We start from the raw sequence: 6,714 nt of genomic DNA, 5'->3' as shown, positions 1-6,714 counted from the left end.
CGAAACGCACACTTGCTTGGATTGAGCTTCATTTTGTATTTTCTTAAAACTTCGAATGCTTCCGCCAAATCCACCTCATGTTGATTGGGTTGTCGACTCTTCAACATCATGTCGTCCTCTGAATTTCTATCGATTAGTGCTACGAACATTATATTCATCATTATTTGGTATGTTTTTCTAGTGTTCATTAGCCCAAATGGTATCATAGTGCAGCAGTAGATACCTTGGCTCGTACTGACAAAAGTTTTCTCTGGGTCGGGTAAATACATTTTAATTTGTACTGTATCCGAAATAAGCGTCCATGGAACCCAGCTTCTCATGTTTAGAAGTCACATCTACGAATGGATCTATACTTGGCATAGGAAAACTGTCTTTTGGAAGGGTTTTAATTAGATTTGTAATGTCAATAAACATCCTCCACTTACCATTAACTTTCTTTACTAGTACTACATTGGATGGTCATTAAGGATAATGAAGTTCTGGAATCCATTGAGGATAATTAACTTCTCTAATACACTTTGCTTTTAATAATTATTCTACATGCTCGGTTAAGACTTCATTCCTTGCTTAGTTGAAGGTGTAAGGCTTTTGTCTTATTGGTTTAAAGTCTTGATCTATATTAAGTCCATGCACCATGTTTTCTAGATCGTTACCGAGCATGTTTTCTTGTGACCATGTGAATATATCAGCATTGCTTCTAAGAAAATTGACGAGACTTGTTGATATGAACCAAGATGCATTAGCCTTGCTGCCAGGACCAATCACTCGTTCAAGGGCCAAACAGTTACAGCTAGCATTTGATTCTCACATCCAAGCAGTAGTGAGCTCCACTAATGGACATCAAGAGGATAAAGATTGGACAAAACTTTATTCATGGTGCCAAATGAATATACGAGATGAAGATGAAGCCAAATGAAGACACGAAAAGAAGATGATGGAACTTTACAAAGTTATTAATTATTTTTTATTATTATTATTATTATTATTATTATTATTTTTAAATGGTTATCTATCTCATTTGTAGGCCTTTTATATTTTTAGCACAATGATGTGGGCATTTAATTTATCAATTTTTAGGTGTTTTTTTTTAATTTAACTATGTCACATTTAATTGGGGGTAGTATAGTCTTTTAACTTCCTTTGAGATTAGGGATTTAATCTTGTGAACAGAACGATCAATTTTTCACAGAATGAATTTGGAGTGTTTTATCGTGATGAATAAGGGTTCATCAACTTTGCAATTCTTGATCTAGGTTGCAAACATGGAACATTCAAGTTAGGTTTGATCAACCTTCTTGTGGAGTGTTCAACCTTGAGTAGGGAACCAGTTCTCCTTACCTCTTGGTCTTCGATCATCAAGGTAATCCTTGTCTAATTTTCCTTTGGGATTGTGATATTTGACCTGGGGTTTTTTTTGAAATTGACAGGTAAGAGTCCTCCTTAGGTGGAAGGGTTTTTATCTGCAATTTTCTAGGGTTCCATATCACTTGTTCTCTTCTTAGCCCTTAGCTTTGTTCTGATGGTTGCTCGTCTGTCTTCGAATGTTAGCGATAATTCCAAATCTTTAGTGGGTTTTCCTCTCCTTTAGGCAGTTGACTCCATGCCACCGAAGCTCGGCTCCACCTTTTTTCCATCGTCGATCGACTTGTCATCTACTGGAGATACTGAACTAGTCACTCGATGTGACCTCATGGTATGACTTGGTCTCATCCCACACGTAGTAAGTTGTCATCCACTGAAGATACCGTGCGAATGGCATGACATGTTCTTATCTCATTGGTGATCATACAATTGCACCCATAAAGATCTGATCGCTCACCTTCTGGATCTGATTAAGGTTTACCATACTGCTTATCTAACTTGTGTTGCTTGAATTATCTTTCTGTTGGTTGAGCACAACTTCTTCGAACTTCTCCTCACAAACGACGCAAATTGTTGATGAGAAATTTGACTTTCAGGATTTACCAAATTTGCACCATTCTTCAAGAATAAAAAACGATTCGACAGACCAACAAAAAAAATGGGTTACACACTAGTGTGTGTGGCTCAATGCGTATGTCATAATAGAGGTTTAGTGTGAAGCGTAATAATAGGTAGGGTTTTTGTCACGTTCATTGATTGTGAGGTTTCTCTCTTTATCTATATATTTTAAAACCCCAAGGTTGATATGATATCTTCATTCTTAAATAGTTTAGACTTTAGAGATAGCACCATCGCGAGCCAGACACTACAAAAGAATGGGAGTCGACCCATAATTAGGTTAATTAGTGGAGCACAAAAATCACGCACAGGCGTTGGCTGACTAACTGCTAAGGCCTGTTGCCTGGGCTTGATTAGCCAAGCAGGGATCGGGTCGGCTTAGACCTGGTCACACCCTCAACCATACCTTGAGCCTAGTTTGGCCCTGGACTTGTGATGTTGTTCGCCATCGTGTATAGCTTCGTCTTCCCATATATATATATATATATATATATATATATATATATATATATATATATATATATATATATATATATATATATATATATGTTTGCCTGCGTGTATAGATTCGTCTTCCTATATATATATTAATTAGTTCAACAACATGTGACCTTGTAGATTCAAACCTTTGATCTTTTTATCAAAGATATATACCTTAACCATTTGAGCTATGCTCATGTGGACTATATGATATATGAGACGATATTTTTTTGCTAAAATAAAAGAACACGTGAAAATAAACAAGTTTTTTTTTGCGTTTTTTTTTTCTAAAAATTGATAAGATGTAACATCGTGTGTGGCGGAAGAAGGAGACTTTTGGGTAGAATCCAACTAATATGAAAATGAAAGATCATCAAAGAAAAAGGAAAGATTATTGACATCAATTAGCTTTCCCACTTTACACTAAAATGTGTTTCGGCCAAATATGATCATATGACATGTCCCTTGACATTACATTAAATACAATTTATTTTTGTTATATGAAATAACTCTTTTTTTTTTTTCAGATCCACGTATAAGATTTAAATTTATATTAAATGTTGTTAAATTTTCATCTATTTAAAACTTTTTTCTATTCTTAAAATTGGGACAGTTGCAAATATGACAAAAATATTTAGTAAAATAAGCAAAATAGCAACTGCATTTAGTTTTTTCAAATATATGTACAAATGTATGTATGTGCATGCATGATATATGTACGTGCGTGCGTGCATACATACATATGTATCTATATACACTCCAATGGTAGACCTTTAGTTTTAGTTGTTATTGTAGATTTAACACATACATATTTTAAATGAAACAAGGAATGGAGATGTCATTATTTCAATAACAATACAACATATATTAATAAAAATAATAATATAAATAACAATTCAAAAGAAGCCAACTATTGCATGTGTATCCAAACATAACAGTTTGAGGTTTTTTCCTTTAATTACGATCGATATCATGTAAACTATAAATTATTACGTTGGTAGAGTGCCCGGATCATCAACAGTGAGAGATGTACCATTATCAACATTTGTAAGATTCAAGATCATCTAAGCTGCCTTTAAAGCCCTAACACAATTAATTAGAAACAAATAAGAAAGAGTTGAAAATGAGTACCAACATCCTAAAATCTTGGTTGATGTATTTTCCTTTTTTTCTATACAAAACTTGTATGATCTTGGTATTGTTATTATAATTACTATTATGGGTTTATGGCGAAGAAAAAATGGATGAGTGTTATTTTAAATCATGAAAAGGTTTCACTTGTAGTTATTGTTGGTTGAAGTTTGGAAATAGCTAGTTCAAAATAATCTCTATTAAAATTCATTTAGCTTAAGTAATGGAAAACTAATGTGGCACATATTATTGTTCGTCTAGCAATAATATTAGTTCATTTTCCTTTGCAAAATATATTATTATATATAAATAAATTTAATTTTACAATATTTTTTTAAGAGATACGAGATGAAGGAGGACAACACACTAGAGGGACTCAAGATAGATAGAAATAACATTTTGTATATATATAAAAGTCCAGAAGAGGAGGGACAGCTGATTCTTCGATCATTTTCTGTTGGATTCTAATAGGATGAAGGATGAAAATAGGAATTCAAAAATCGACCATCTTGAGTAGCAAGAGGCTGCCAGTGATATAATGGAGGAAGGTGGGGTGACGTCAAGTCTGAATGGCCGTTATGGGCTCAACAAAGGAGTGGAAGGAAAATACTTTCGAAGATCGAGATTGGATTTCTTTTTCATAGAAAAACGAAGAAGGTCTATATATATATATATATATATATATATATATATATATATGTATATATATATATATATTCTATTTTTTGTCCCTATACGTTTTGTATTGAGTCATTTTAGTTTGTGTTATATTAAAAGGTCTATTTAGGTCCTTATTCTTTTAGTTTCTATATATTTGTTTAAAAGGAAAATAAATGTTATAAACTACCTCTTTCATTTTTCACCCTTTGAAAAAATCTGTAGAAAAGGTGAGTAAAACTTAATTTTGAGTAACTATAAACATTAAAAATTTGTGTTTTCTAATTTGTAAAAAGAAAAAAAAAATAAAATCTTTGAAGATGTCAAACAAAAAACAATTTTTTTTAATACAACAGGTGCGGTGTGGTGGGAAGATTCCAATTTATGACCAGATTGGTTAGAGATTGATGACAAAATCTTCAAAGAACGATGCTTCCAATAAAAATGAATTTTAGATTTAAAAAAAATATATTTTCATGTTTCTAAAATAAATTAAATTTATTTCTATTGACTTATATTATTTGTAAAGTATGCAAAAAATGAAAAGCATACCATTCTTGGGGAGATTGATATTGAGAAGCTATGGTGCCGAAGCGGGATAAAAGCATTTCAGTATATATAATGCCAGGATCTAATGCTACAATTGTCATTTGTAATTGATTTGCTTAAACCTTCGATTGCCCACTTTGAACTACAGTATGGCGAAACCTATACAAAAACAATGAAATTAACACAACATAAAATTTTAAATATCAAATAATTTGATAATTACAAATTTTCTTTTCTTTTAATATGTGAAGAAGATGAAAATAGTAAGACGATCTCCATATATAAATTTTTAAATATATATACATGAATCTCTTTGACGTGTTTCTCACGAATGAGAGGTGCACTCTAAAGAAATCATATCGATTTAAAACTACTTCTTAAAGAAACATTATTTCACAGTTTGATTCTCCAAAGATTAGTTTTAAAGTGATTCATCCAGACTTGTTTTCAAATAGTTTTATTGAAACTTTTACCTTTGTATTGTATAATTATGTTTAAGACAGTAACCCAAACAAATTAGTGAACACCATAATTTTTTAAAAAAATGTAACCAAATATATAAGTATTTTAATCAATTAAATGGTCTTGGAAATGCACTTTTGATCTATCAAAATGCCAAATTAAAAGAAATTTTACACACAGGTAATATATACGTACCAGGGCAGCTCCCATTCTTCCAAATATGGAAGATATGTTGACGATGATGCCTCGGTTATTAGGAATCAAAAACGGAATGAAATGACGCAATACATTAGCTGTCCCCTTTATATTTGTATCAATAACATCATCAAACTCTTCTCTACTAATTTCCCAAATCTTAGCATTCTGATTAATCGTAGCTGCATTATTTACTGTAAAAACCAAAAAAAAAAAAAAGAAGAAAAAAAAACTCAATTTTCATTGCTTCAATTAAGTGGAAAAAGGTAGAAAAATTTAAAGGAGTTCCAATTTTTTCCATAATAGTGTCTACCATTTCTTTTAACGCTATCATCCGACCTCTGTAAAGCCACATTCCTCATCGCTTAAAGTTAGACATTTAACATATATGTACTAAAATGCTTTTAACTACATACCACATCAACGTTGAGGAGTAAATGATTGTGGGGAGAAGTGTTGTTGGAGAGCTCTGCTCGAAGCAAATCTAACTTGTTTTGGTTTCGGGAACAACCCATAACGGTGTGGCCACGCTTTGCCAACTCCAATACCAAAGCTCGTCCCAATCCTTGGCTCACCCCAGTTATTAGAATCCTCTTCTTCTGACTTCCTTCATCTCCATTTTCATCTTCTTGTTGCATCAAAGAAGTTGCCATTCAGAGCACGGTCTTTAACAAAAATCTTCAAGGGGAATGAAAAATGGTGGGCTCTAATTTCAAATGGGATAGATAAATTTGGAGTGAAGTAGCACAAGGGGAATCAGCACATCTATTTAGAGGCCTGATTAACAAATAAAATAAAATTACTTTCTACTCTTATCAAGCTTTTCTTATTAATATTATATATATTTTAACATTGTTTCAGGTGAAACCAAGTTTGAATAAGACCATTTTCCTTGAGGCATAATTTTAAGTATATTTTCTTTTAACGAAATCATATTTTTTTTCTTGAGAAGCCAAATCATCTATCTTCCATCTATATCAAGATTATTGAAATTCTCAAAATAATATTTTCGAGTTTAAATACTATTTTGTTTCTTGTATATTAAACTTTTGATCATTTTGGTCTTTGCACTTTTAATATATTAAAAATATCTATTTTGGTAATGTATTTTTAATATTTGTTCGTTTGAATTTTTGAAATTTCAAAATGTCTATTTAAATTTGCATTATAGATTTGCATTGTATCTAAATTTTATATTAAAAATTTGTAAAATAGCTACTAAAATAGGTTTTTTAAGAGTACAGGATTAAAAGAGACATT

General features: G+C 31.6%; 1 pseudogene across 1 annotated transcript; it reads right to left on the bottom strand.

Annotated features, from left to right (window-relative positions):
* Positions 1-3,371: 3,371 nt before the first annotated feature.
* LOC111024003 (NADPH-dependent pterin aldehyde reductase-like) lies at positions 3,372-6,178 on the bottom strand (annotated as a pseudogene). The gene is made up of 5 exons (XR_015787317.1): positions 5,871-6,178; positions 5,731-5,795; positions 5,455-5,654; positions 4,801-4,956; positions 3,372-3,543 (listed from the first exon to the last, which is right to left on the bottom strand). The product of XR_015787317.1 is annotated as an NADPH-dependent pterin aldehyde reductase-like (transcript).
* Positions 6,179-6,714: the final 536 nt, after the last annotated feature.

The sequence above is a fragment of the Momordica charantia genome, assembly GCF_013281855.1.
Source record: "Momordica charantia cultivar OHB3-1 chromosome 9 unlocalized genomic scaffold, Mcharantia_2.0 BLBB01000009.1, whole genome shotgun sequence".
Classification (NCBI taxonomy): Eukaryota; Viridiplantae; Streptophyta; class Magnoliopsida; order Cucurbitales; family Cucurbitaceae; genus Momordica; species Momordica charantia.
The sequence above is the reverse complement of the archived record's forward strand: the minus strand, read 5'-3'. Positions and strand labels throughout refer to the sequence as shown.